The sequence below is a fragment of the Pan troglodytes genome, chromosome 19 (genome assembly GCF_028858775.2).
Source record: "Pan troglodytes isolate AG18354 chromosome 19, NHGRI_mPanTro3-v2.0_pri, whole genome shotgun sequence".
Classification (NCBI taxonomy): domain Eukaryota; kingdom Metazoa; phylum Chordata; class Mammalia; order Primates; family Hominidae; genus Pan; species Pan troglodytes.
Genome location: NC_072417.2, coordinates 73758517 through 73772837, shown reverse-complemented (window position 1 = coordinate 73772837; position 14321 = coordinate 73758517). Strand labels below are relative to the sequence as shown.

General features: G+C 41.9%; 1 protein-coding gene across 6 annotated transcripts in view; it reads right to left on the bottom strand.

The window, feature by feature from the left end:
- PPM1D (protein phosphatase, Mg2+/Mn2+ dependent 1D) overlaps positions 1-14321 on the bottom strand; it is a 150412-nt gene that overhangs the window by 47681 nt on the left and 88410 nt on the right.

The window sequence follows — 14321 nt, the reverse complement described above, 5'->3', positions numbered from 1 at the left end:
ACTACAATAAATGTGAATGAATAAATGAGGTGAACTCTCAGAAGTTCTACAGCACATTCAAAAAACAAAATTTGGCAGGGTACAGTGGCTCATGCCTACATTCACAGTGCTTTGGGAGGCCAAGGCAGGAGGACCACTTGAGGCCAGGAGACCAGCTTGGGGAACACAGCCACATTCTGTCTCTACAAAAAAAAAAAAAAAAAATTTTTTTTTAAATTAACCAGGTTTAGTGGCATGCATCTGTTAGTTCTAACTTCTTCAGAGGAGGAGGCAGGAGGATCACTTGAGCTCAGGAGTTCAAGGCTGCAGTGAGCTATAATCGTGCCACTGCACTCCAGACTGGGCGACAGAGCAAGACTCAGTCTCCTAAAGAAAGAGTAAAAGAAAGAAAACACAACAAAATTTACCTACAGTATACAAATAATTCAGCCATTCACAAAATCACCTAAAACAAAATGGCAAGTGAAAAAACGAGCTAAAAATAAATATCCTTAGATGCAATATTATTTAAATCACACTTTTGGTCAAAAGCCTAACATGAATAAAGAGATATTTTGCAATGACCTAAAAATGACTAATTCATACTTTCCCTATTCATTTGAAATGTCACCTTTATTATATGCTACATTTTGCCTTAGATCTATTTCTAAACTCATCCTACTAATCTATTTATAGTACTTTTTAATAATTGGTAGTTTAAGTATCCCTCAATTCTTTTTCTTTTTTTGAGACAGTCTCACTCTGTCACCCAGGCCGGAGTGCAGAGGCGTGATCTTGGCCCACTGCAACCTCTGCCTCCTGGGTTCAAGGGATTCTCCTGTCTCAGCCTCCCGAGTCGCTGGGATTATAGGTATGTGCCACCACACCAGGCTAATATTTTTGTATTTTTAGTAGAGACGGGATTTCACCATGTTCGCCAGGCTGGTCTCGAACTCTTGACCTTCAGTAATCTGCCACCTCGGCCTCCCAAAGTGCTGGTGGGATTACAGGCATGAGCCACTGAACCTGGCCTTCTTTTTCTTTTTAGTTTTCCTTTTTTTTTTTTTTTTGAGACAGAGCCTTGCTCTGTCGCCCAGGCTAGAGTACAGTGGCTCAATCTCAGCTCACTGCAACCTCCGCCACCCAGGTTAAAGCAATTCTCGTGCCTCAGCTTCCAGAGTAGCTGGGATTACAGTTGTGTGCCACCACACCCATAACCCCAGTTACAGGAGGCTGAGGCTCGAGAATCACTTAAGCCTGGGAGGCAGAAGCTGCAGTGAGCCGAGATCATGCCATTGCACTTCAGCCTGGGTGACAGCAAGACTCTGCCTCCAAAAAAAACAAAAACAAAAAAATTAATCTTACATAGCTGGGTGCAGTCACTCATTCCTGCAGTCCCAGCTACTTGGGAGGCTGAGGCAGGAGGATGCTTGAGCCCAGGAGTTAGAAGCTATAGTGCACTGTGATTGAACCTGTGAATAGCTACTATACTCCAGCCTGGACAACACAGAGATCCTGTCGCTTAAAAAGGGGGGAAGGAGGTGCAGGCGCGGTGGCTTACATCTGTAATCCCAGCACTTTGGCAGGCCAAGGCAGGAGGGGATAGCTTCAGCCCAGGAGTTCAAGACCAGTCTGTGCAACATAGTAAGACCCTATCTCTACCAAAAAAAAAAAAAAAAAAAAAAGTAAAAAGAAAATTCTCCCACATACTTTTCCAAAGGAACTTTAGTAGCAACTTGCAAAATTAAAAAACCTTCTTGAGATTCTGATTGAAACTGCACTAAATTTATATATTAAGGAACTGGTATTTTTATGTTGTCTTCCTTAACTATAGTATTTATTTTCTACTTTATATTTTAATTTTTTTAATGACATAAAACTAGAAGTGCATTAAAAGACAGCACCATCTAGTACACTAACTCTCACTTAAGTATTCTTTTCATTTTTTCCTCAGACAGAGTCTCACTCTGTCACCCAGGCTGCAATGCAGTGGCATGATCTTGGCTCACCACAACCTCCGCCTCCTCGGCTCAAGCGATCCTCCCACCTGGGCCTCCCAAGCAGCTGGGTTTGCCTGGGCTGGCTACAAGTGCACGCCACCACGCCCAGCTAATTTTTGTATTTTTTGTACAGAGGGGGTTCCACTATGTTGCCCAGGCTGGTCTTGAATTCCTGGGCTCAAGCAATCTGCCCACCTCAGCCTCCCAAAGTGTTGGGATTAGAGGTGTGAGCCACCATACCCAGCCTAAGGAAAATTTTCTTAAGCAAGAAAATATGCATGTCATAAAGGCAAAAACCAATAAATTGCTATAACATCTCTATTTTATAGGTAAGGATACCCTGGTGCAAATAGTTTTACTCAAGGTCACAAAGGTAGTAATGTGTCCGGAATTGGTGGGTTCTTGGTCTCACTGACTTCAAGAATGAAACCGCAGACCCTTGCCATGAGTGTTACAGTTCTTAAAGGCAGTGTGTCCAGAATTTGTTCCTTCTGATGTTCGGATGTGTTCAGAGTTTCTTCCTTCTGGTGGGTTCGTGGTCTCGCTGGCTTCAGGAGTGAAGCTGCAGACTTTCCCGGTGAGTATTACAGCTTTTAATGCCTTGCGTCTGGAGTTGTTCGTTCCTTCTGGTGGGTTGGTGGTCTCCCTGGCTTCAGGAGTGAAGCTGCAGACCTTCGCAGTGAGTGTTACAGCTCATAAAGACAGTGTGGACCCAAACAGTGTGCAGCAGCAAGATTTATTGCAAAGGGCAAAAGAACTAAGATTCCACAGTGTGGAAGCCACGCCACCGTGTTGCCAATGTTGGCTGGAGAAGCCTGCTTTTATTCCCTTATCTGGCACCACCCACATCCTGCTGATTGGTCCATTTTACAGAGAGCTGATTGGTCTGTTTTACAGAGAACTGATTGGTCCGTTTTGACAGGGTGCTGATTGGTGCATTTACAATCCCTGAGATAGACACAAAAGTTCTCCAAGTCCCCACTAGATCAGCCAGACACAGAGCACTGACTGGTGCATTTACAAACCTTGAGCTAGACACAGAGTGCTGACTGGTATATTTACAATCCCTTGGCTAGACATATTCTCCAAGTCCCCACCCGATTAGCTAGATACAGAGTGCTGATTGGTGTATTTACAATCCCTTAGCTAGACATAAAGGTTCTCCAAGTCCCCACTAGACTCAGGAGCCCAGCTGGCTTCGCAGTGGATCCCGCACCAGGGCCGCAGGTGGAGCTGCCTGCCAGTCCCGGGCCTTGCGCCCACACTCCTCAGCCCTTGGGCCCGCACTCCTCAGCCCTTGGGCAGTCGATGGGACCGGGCACCGTGGAGCAGGGGGTGGTGCTCATTGGGGAGGCTTGGGCTGCGCGAGGCGGGGTGGGGGCCTCAGGTATGGCAGGCTGCAGGTCCCAAGCCCTGCCCCATGGGGAGTCAGCTAAGGCCCGGCGAGAAATCCAGCGCAGCGCTGGTGGGCCAGTACTGCTGGGGGACCCGGCGCACCCTCCGCAGCTAGTGGCCCGGGTGCTAAGCCCCTCACCGCCTGCGGCCAGCAGCACCAGCTGGCCGCTCCGAGTGCAGGGCCTGCAGAGCCCACGCCCACCTGGAACTCGCGCTGGCCCACAAGTGCAGCACGCAGCCCCAGTTCCCACCCGCGCCTCTCCCTCCACACCTCCCCCACAAGCTGAGGGAGCCGGCTCCGGCCTCGGTCAGCCCAGGGAGGGGCTCCCACAGTGCAGTGGCGGGCTGAAGGGCTCCTCAAGCGCAGCCAGAGTAGGCGCCGAGGCTGAGGAGGCGCTGAGAGCCAGCGAGGGCTGCCAGCACGCTGTCAACTCTCAGTAAGTGGAGAAGCTGGAATTCGAACCTAGGCAGTACAACTCTAGGGCACATACTCTCAATCACTTAAGAGTTCTTACAGAATTCCAATTCCAAAGTAGTACGGAGATGTAAGCCTTCAGGGAAGCAATTTGAAAATACTTATTGGCAACCATCAAAAGGTATACATTGTTTAAGCAAATAATTCAGTTTTGAGAATTTTTTCTGAAGAAATAGTCCAAATGAAAAAAAAAAAAGGCTACACTGCTTTCACTTTAGCCCTTATTTAAAGGGCTTATTTAAGCAGTAATACTATTTAGTATTACATAGTACACAATTCCCCAATTCCACAGACTGAATGGAATATCAACTGGCTGGACAAAAACTAATAGCTTCTCCTGAAAGCTCTTAACTGATAGGTTAGGAAGCCTATTATGGTAGAAAAGGCCAAGTGCAAGACTTTGGAGCACCTCAACAATGAGACTCTACTCCAAACTAATAATTTAAAAGCACTGTCGCATCCTTCAAAGAATAACAAAGATTCCTGCCACCAGTAAAACATGAAAGAAGAAGGGGTGGTAAATCCCATCTATTCCTATTACATAGTTTGCCCACTGCAAAAGTCTGATAGCTCTTGGAAAATGACAGTGAATTATCATAACCAAATGGTGACTCCAAATGCTGCTGTTTCTTATTTATTCTCTTCATTGAAAAAAAACAGACTGTTATCTGGTACACGTCCAGCAGCAAGACCCTGATGAAACTGCTACCTAGATTCCTAAAAGTATCCGGGTTTCTGATCTTTTTATATCTTCAGCTTTACCTTTCCTTTTTTTGCAAGAATAATTCTATTTTCTTTTTCTTGAAGCAATAGTATGTAAACCACCAAATCCCATCAATTTTAAATATTTATAGTATTTAATTCCTACACACAAGGACAGTCTCCTACATAACTACGATCCCATCAAAATCAGGAAGTTAACAATGATACCATACCACCTGCATACAGGTTTGTAGCCTAGGAGCAACAGGCTATACAATCTAGGTGTGCAGTAGGCTATACCATCTAGGTTTGTGTCAGTACACTCTGATATTTGCACACCAACACAAAATCACCTAAGACACATTTCTCAGAACATATCCCTGTTGTTAAGCAACATATGACTGTATATAAAATTATAGAAAAAATAATCTACAAGACAGAAAGTGGCTCAGTGGTTACCTAGAAATGGAGATTGGAGAATGTGGGATAATTGCAAATGGTCACAAGGAAACTTTTGGGCGTGATAGATGTTTATTGCTTTGAATGTGATGATGGCTTGACATGCGCATATGTCAAAAATTATCAAAGAGTATACTTTAAATGTGTACCATTTATTGTATGTCAATTATACCTCTATAAATCTGTTTTCTTTTTTTAAATACCCACATGTAGCCACTGACTACATGTAGTCAGTGGCTACATGTGTACTCCAGTCAATTGGACAGCACATAGGTAAAGGACAAAAACAAAAATGATAGGAGGACTTAATTGTGAAAGCAGAGCTGTATACCTCTTAGAAGAGAACACAATAGCATCTTTAAAAACATGAGATATCAAGAAAATGATTAATAAAATTACATAAGTTTAAGATCTTCTGTTCATTAATAAACATCACGAAGTGAAGAGACAAACTAAAAACTGGAAGATACCCGCTAACTCTGTAACAAAGAATTAGTATCCAAAATACATAAAGAATTTTGGGCCAGGCGCGGCAGCTCACACCTACAATCCCAGCGCTTTGGGAGGCCGAGGCAGGTGGATCACTTGAGGCCAGGAGTTCAAGACCAGCTTGGCAAACATGGTGAAACCCCATTTCTACAAAAAACACAAAAATTAGTCAGGCATTGTAGCACATGCCTGTAATCCCAGCTACTCAAGTGGCTGAGGCAGGAGGATTGCTTGAAACTGGGAGGCAGAGCCAAGATCGTGCCACTGCACTCCAGCCTGGGTGACAGAGCAAGACCCTGTCTCAAAAAAAAACCCAACAAAACAAAAAAACCCCATAAAATACATAAAGAATTTCTACAAATCAGCAAGAAAACAATTCAGTGTTAACATGGGCAAAAAAATTAAAAGGTATTTCATAAAAAGAAAACATGGCCAGGCATAGTGGCTTATACCTATAATGTCAGCACTTTAGGAGGCCAAGGCGTGCAGATCACTTGAGGTCAGGAGTTCGAGACTAGCCTAGCCAACATGGTGAAACCCTAACTCTACTAAAAATAGAAAAATTAGCTGGGGTGGTGGTGCATGCTTGTAATCCCAGCTACTTTGGGAGGCTGAGGCAGGAGGATCGCATGAACCTGGGAGGTAGAGGTTGCAATGAGCTGAGATCGAGGCACTGCACTCCAGCCTGGGCAACAGGGCAACAGAGCGAGACTCCGTCTCAAAAATAATAAGGTACTCAATCTTATGAGTAATCAGGGAAATGAGAATTAAAACCACAATAAGATATAATTTCACCACCATAAAATGCAGATCACTTCAAGTATTGGCAAGAAGGTGAAAGAATGATACTCTCCTACACTTCTTCAGGGGAATAAACAGGTATAAACACCTTGGAAAGCAATTTGGCAATATCTAGTGAGGTCCAAGATATCATATCTCATGACCCAGCAATTGTTCCCCTAGTACACTAGAGCAGGGTCAGCAAACCTTTTCTATGAAAGACCAGAAAATACTTTTGGCTTTGCAAAACATATGGTATCTGTCACAACTATTCAACTCTGCTGTTGAAGTGTGAAAGCAGTTACAGACATTGTATAAACAAATGATCTTGGCAGTGCTCCAATAAAAAAAATTTTATCTACAAAAATTGGTGGTAGCCCAATGCGGCCTGTAGGCTTTACTTTGCCAAACCTGGGCTCTCAGAGAACCCCTCAGATATTTGAAGAACCACCAAAGACATGTACGGAAATATTCCAAACATCATTGTTTTTAATTATATATAGTTGTAAAACTAAATATCCTTCAAGGATACAATGGATGAGCACGATATTGGTATATTTATACTATCCATAAGTGAAAATGAACGAACTAGAGCTACGTGTGTCAACATGAAGAAATCACATACAATACTGAACCAAAAAAGTAAGACCCAGAAGAATAGAGTAGTACCCCCTTATCGCAGGGGCATATGTTCCAAAACCCCCAAAGGATGCCTGAAACTTTGGATAGTACCAAATCCTATATACACTATGTTTTTTCCTATACGTACATACGTATCTTTTTTTTTTTTTTTTTTTTTTGAGACAGAGTCTCACTCTGTTGCTAGGTTGGAGTGCAGTGGCGCGATCTCGGCTCACTGCAATCTCCACCTCCCGGGTTCAAGCAATTCCCCTGCCTCAGCCGCCCGAGTAGCTGCGACTACAGGTGTGCACCACCATGCCCGGCTAGTTTTTTGTATTTTAGTAGAGACAGGGTTTCACCATGTTGGCCAGGATGGTCTTGATCTCCTGACCTCATGATCCGCCCACCTCTGCCTCCCAAAGGGCTGGGATTACAGGCGTGAGCCACCGTGCTTGGCTCCTATAAATACATATCTATGATAAAATGTAATTTATAAATTAGGCACAGTAAGAAATTAACAACATTAATAAAATAAAACAAGTATAACAATATGCCAGCATTACTACTCTTGCTCTTTGGGTCCATTATTAAGTAAAATAAGAGTCACTTGAACATAAACACTGCAATACCATAAGAGTTGATCCGATAACCACACCCAAGATGGCTACTAAGTGACTAACAAGCTACTAAGTGACTAACAGGTAGGTAGCATATACAGCGTAGATATGCTGGGCAAAGAAATGATTAACATCCAGGGCTGACACAGTGGGACGAGACAAGATTTCATCATGCTACTCCCAACAGCACACAAGTTAAACTTACAAATTGTTTATTTCTACAATTTTATATTTAATATTTCAACATTGAACAAAGGTAACAAACTGCAGAAAGTGAAACCAACACATAAGGGATGACAATAGCATACATATAGTAAGATGTCATATATAAGTTATAAAAACCATGCAGGCTGGGCACTGTGGCTCACACCTGTAATCCTAGCACTTTGGGAGGCCAAGGCGGGTGGATCACGAGGTCAGGAGTTCGAGACCAGCCTGGCCAACATGGTGAAACCCCATCTCTACTAAAAATACAAAAAATTAGCTGGGCGTGGTAGTGCGCGCCTGTAATTCCAGCTACTGGGGAGGCTGAGGTAGGAGAATCGCTTGAATCCAGGAGGCGGAGGTTGCGGTGAGCCGAGATCACGCCATTGCACTCCAGCCCGGGAGATTAAGCAAGACTCCGTCTTAAAAAACAAACAAACAAAATACAAAATGTACTGTATATTGGTTAAAGATATACATAATAAAGGCCGGGCGCGGTGGCTCACGCCTGTAATCCCAGCACTTTGGGAGGCCGAGGAGGGCACATCACGAGGTCAGGAGATCGAGACCATCCTGGCTAACACGGTGAAACCCCGTCTCTACTAAAAATACAAAAAATTAGCCGGGCGTGGTGGCGGGCGCCTGTAGTCCCAGCCACTCGGGAGGCTGAGGCAGGAGAATGGTGTGAACCCAGGAGGTGGAGGTTGCAGTGAGCTGAGATCGCGCCATTGCATTCCAGCCTGGGCAACAAGAGCAAAACTCCATCTCAAAAATAAAACAAAACAAAACAAACAAAAAAACTTATTTCTTAGAAGGCAAGCATAATAAAAGGGCAGTAAACATATATATGTGAATATAAATTAGGCATAACCTAAAACTTATGATCATGAATAAAGAAAAAAGAAAAATAATGACCTTTTAATAAAGAATATATTCAGGCCTGGATGTGGTGGCTTATGCCTGTAATAACAGCATTTTGGGAGGCCAAGCTGGGAAGACTTCTTGAATCCAGGGTAAGGAACCAGCCTGGGCAACATGGCAAGACCCTGTCTCTATAAAAAAAAAATTAAAAAAAAAAATTAGCTGGGCACATGCCTGTAGTCTCAGCTACTTGGCAGGCACATGCCTGTACTCTCAGCTACTTGGCAGGCACATGCCTGTACTCTCAGCTACTTCAGAGGCTGAGGCAGGAGGATCCCTTGAGCCAAGGAAGTCAAGGCTGCAGGGACCTTTGATCATGCCATTACACTCCAGCCTGGACAACAGAGCAAGACCCTGTCACAAAAAAAAAAAAAAAAAAGAATATATTTATCTACTCTTTCATTCCATACTGTATTTACCAAATCTCCCTACCTCAAGACAAAAATAAGCCATTTAAAAAATTTTCCTTTGTAAATTTGGGAGGCGTATACATCATTAGAAAGACAAGAGAGGTCAAGCTTAACACCAAATAATTCAAGAAGGGCTCAGTAACATAGAAAAGGTATAATTTTAAAATGTAAGACAGTCCACATTCATCAGGATTTTTTTTTTAATGGAAAAGTTAACAAGCGTTAGAATATGGGGAAATTGAAGCCTTCATACATTGCTGGTAGGAATGTAAAATGGTACAGCTGCTGTGTAAACAGTTTGGCAAGTCCTTAAAATGTTAAACATAGAATTACCATATGATCCAGCAATTCCACTTATAGGTTCATACCCAAAAGAATTGAAAAACTGGGATGCAAACAAATGCTTGTACACCAATGTTCACAGCAGTACTAGTCACAATAGCCAAAAACTGGAAACAACCCAAATGTCCATCAACAGAAAACTGGATAAACACAATGTGGCATGCATACATCTATATGATGGGATATTATTCAGCAGAAATTCTGACTCATGGTACAATATGAATGAACTCTAACTCTAAAGACATGCTAAGTAAAATAAGTTAGACACAAAAGAACACTTTTCTACTTAAATGGAGTACTGGAATAGTCAAATTCATAGCAGTACAAAGTAGAATGGGGAGGTTACCAGAGATGGGAAAGGGGGAAACAATGAGATATTATTTAATGGACACAGAGTTTCTATTTGAGCTGATGAAGTTTTGAAAACTGATAGTGGTGATGGTTGTACAACATTATGAATACACTTAATGCCACTAAATTATATACCTAAAAATGGCTAAAATGGTATAAATTTTATTTATTTATTTATGAGACAGAGTCTCACTTCTTCTCCCAGGCTGGAGTGCAATGGCGTGATCTCAGCTCACTGCAACCTCTGCCTCCCGGGTTCAAGCAATTCTCCCACCTCAGCCTCCCCAGTAGCTGGGATTACAGGTACACACCACCACGTGCAGCTAATTTTTTTGTATTTTTAATAGAGACGGAGTGTCACCATGTTGGCCAGGCTGATCTCAAACTCCTGACCTTGGGTGATCCGCCCGCCTTGGCCTCCCAAAGTGCTGGGATTACAGGCGTGAGCCACCACGCCTGTCCTGGTATAAACTTTATGTTATCTGTATTTTAGCACAATTTTTTAAAAGGAGAAATTTTAATTAAAAAAATGGAAGAAAGTCCATTTATTTACTTACACTCAACAGAAATTCAACTAAACTCAACTAGTTGTTGAGCAGCTACTTTGGGCAAGGTATTATGTGGTCATCCTAAAACGATTAAAGATGAGTAAGGCAGTATCTCTGGCCCCAAAGACCTCAAGATTTAGCTGACAGGCAGATACTATAGCAGACTAGCATCTCCCAGTGGTCTGTGTAATCTTTATAGGGATTCTACAAGGCCAAAACTATTTTCATAATAATTCTAAGAGTTTATTTGCCCTTTTCACTGTGCTGACATTTGTACTGATGGTAGAAAGCAATGGCTGGTAAACTGCTGGTACCTTGGCAGGAGTCAAGGCAGTGGCACCAGATTGAGCCATTAGTCATTGCATTCTTCACAGCTACCTAATTACAGTCCAAAAAAAGCAAGCTAGTTTCACTTAAGAATATTCCTGGCCAGGAGTGGTGGCTCATGCCTGTGGGAGGCCGAGGCAGATGGATCACTTGAGGTCAAGAGTTCGAGACCAGCCTGGCCAACATGGCGAAACCCCATCTCTACTAAAAAAAATACAAAAATTAGCTGGGTATGATGGCACATGCCTATAGTCCCAGCTACTCAGAAGGCTGAGGCACGAGAATCGCTTGAACCTGAGAGGCGGAGGTTGCAGTGAGCTGAAATTGTGCCACAGCACTCCAGCCTGGGCAATACAGTGAGACTCCGTCTCAAAAAACAAAAATTAAAATTAAAAAAAGAATATCCTTGATGACACAATAAAAATTAATTGTATTAAATCCCAACCCATGAATACCTACTTTTTTTTTCTGTTGCCCAGGCTGAGTGCACAGGCTCCATCATGGTTCACTGTAACCCCACCTCCCAGGCTCAAGCGATCCTTCCATCTCAGCCTCTGGAGTAGCAGAGACTACACGCACATGCTACCATGCCAAGCTAATTTTTTATTTTGTATAGCAACAGGGTCTTGCCATGTTGTCCAGGCTGCACATCTTTTTAATATTCTATATGACAAAAAGGAGACTATATAAACAGGCTTTTGTTACATACTACAGGAAAAGCACCTGTGATTGTCTGAGTCATGTAATGAACTAGCCACATTTTTCATGGACCATCATCTTTACTTGAGAGACTGATAAACTGTGTTAATAAGACTTGGGCATTTGGTGTACATCTTCAACATAAAGTGAGCTTTTCGCTTCAAGAAAAACTGACAGTATTTGTTCTCAGTGATACATTTCTAATTGTTGCTTGAAAAATACATTTTGGATAATGTGTATCCACAACAGTGAACTAGATAGCTTCCCAATATTTAAAGAGTTTTCTGATGAGATCAGTGATATTAACAAACATGATTTTCTTTGATATTGTGTAATGAAATGTGTTGCTATTCAGAGGACGTTCTTAACTAAGTGAACCATTATTTTCCAAATAACTAATGCACTATGTCACAAAAATCACACATGGATGAGATTCGTTCAAAGTACAAAATAGACCAATGGATCTTAACGTATTAAGTATGAAATTCATTACTAAGGTTTCAAATTCCAATTCAGCAAACTTTAAGAAACTACTTTTCTTCCACCTTTCTCTGGGGGGGAAAATAGCTACCATTTTAGTGCAGAATATCCACAATTATCTGAAAAGACTAATAAAATATTTCTCCTTTTTCCTACTACATATGCATGTGGGGCTGCTTTTTCTTTAGATACTTCAACCAAATAGCGCAAGAGATTGAGTGCAGAAGTGTATATGATAATTCAGCTGTCTTTTTTTTTTTTTTTTTTGAGACGGAGTCTCACTCTGTTGCCCAGGCTGGAGTGCAGTGGCCCAATCCCAGCTCACTGCAACCTCCGCCTCGCGGGTTCAAGCAATTCTCTCTGCCTAAGCCTTCTGAGTAACTAGGATCACAGGCATGCACCACCACACCCGGCTAATTTCTGTATTTTTAGTAGAGACGGGGTTTCACCATGTTGGCCAGGCTGGTCTCAAACTCCTGACCTCAGGTGATTCGCCTGCCTTTGTGTCCCAAAGTGCTGGGATTACAGGCGTGCGCCCGGCCATTCAGCTGTCTTCTATTAAGCCAGACATTGAAAGAGGTTTGCAAAATGTAAAACAACCCCACTCCTCCCACCACTATTTCTTATTTGGGGAAAAAAGTGGTTTTTCTTTAAAATATATATATAAACATATAAGTTTGTTTTTAAAGAAATATTTTTAAATTGCCTAAGTTTAAATTTCTCATATAGTAAATACTGGAAGATGTAGCCCACATAAAAACTCTTTGGGGTCCTCAATAAGCATATAAAGGGTTCTGACAGCAAAAAGTTTGAGAACTATTACTACAATCCAATGAGCACTACAAAAGTAGAAAAAAGGGTGCTCAATTCCAAAAGAAAGTAGTCTTCACAGAAGAAAACATACTGACTGGGAATCTACATGATGGATATATTTTTGTTTGAGTTTTCCTTGTTGGGAGGGCAGGGTGAGAGAGGCAGAACCCAAGAAAATGGAAATGGAGTATTTCCATGTGCCCTGAAAAAAGGTGAGTAGAGACTAATGTAATGGAAATTCGTGTTAACAAATATAATTTACTGGAGAGGCTGAATATGTACAGGAAAGGGGTTGGCCTGCAGATTGCAAACTACAGTTTACTTTACAGAAAATGTGGAGCCATCCAAGAATTTGTGATTGAAAAAAAATTTTAAACCTTCGTTTCCTTTGTCAAGACTCCCAAAATAATTAGCATACTTTATTTTTTTTTTTTCAAGCTTTGAGGACGAAGTCTGAGGTCTAGCTGTGGTACAAAACAAACTTTAACATTTTTCTGGAGTATAAGGCTCTAAACTTTATGCATCATAAGAGTGACAGCTTAATTCGAAAAGTCTGTGTATGTAAAACTAAACCATACATATTTACATTTAACAGCATGGCCCCTGCTTTATTAAAAAATGTTCCGGAAGGTCCGGCAGGGTAGCTCACGCCTGTAATTCCAGCACTTTCGGAGGCCGAGGAGGGAGGATCGCTTGAGCCCAGGATCGCTTGTTGCCCAGCCTGGGCAACAAAGTAAGACTGCCCACACCCGTCCCCCGCCCCTGCCCGTCTCTTAAAAAAAAATTTTTTTTTAATACTAATGTAACGGAGTTTATACCTTAAAGATTTTTTATCCTTAAAGTTCAAACATATGGCAAATTCATGTTACTCCAAGTATACTGCAAAATAAACAGGACTCTAAATAGTTCTGTGTCTAGTCTTCCTCTCTTGTGCTGCTGTCGACTTCTCGTTGCCCTGCAGTCAATGATATCACATATTTCTACAATACACTACAGTGCTTTCAGCTCTACGGTGCCTACACAAAAACAAAATAAATCCATAAAGAGGGGCCCCTGGGATGGATGGGAAACGCCTCCAACAAGCCTAGTGGCTGGTTTTTGAGTCAATCAACTAATTCTTGGCAGAAAGCCAAGCAAATGGAAAACAGACTTTGAAACCGGCTAATCTACAACTCTATGACAATACCTTTCTAAAAATGTTCTGTATTTGCTAAATCTAACTCTTTTCTCTATGTCTCTATCCCTCTGCTGAAAATAAAGCAACTTTATTATGCTGCCATAAACAAGGTTTTTTCCCACCACTGGAAGTATTGTCTTCTTTGCTCTAACAAAGATGCATGCCATTTATTCACTGCAATAGATAAGCAATTATAATGCTGTAAGATGATTCTGTAAATGTTGGGCACAGAAATTCTGCCTGCTTTACAAACATTTAAAAAAACTTAGATGAAACTACAACTACACCGAAATTTTTAGACATTTAAGACCTTTATTTCCTTCTAGCATACAATAATTCCTTGCCTTTTCTTATTTTGATGGGCAGTTACAATTTATAAGTACTTTTTAAACTAGGAACGGTTGAGAACTATCTGAAAGCAATCAGCTAAGGCAATTTCCAAAAAGAAAGCCCAAGCAGAATCTAACGCACACCCTTAACACGGGGCCAGTTTTTAAGAGGTAACAACACGTTCCGCGTTTTTAGTTTTCAT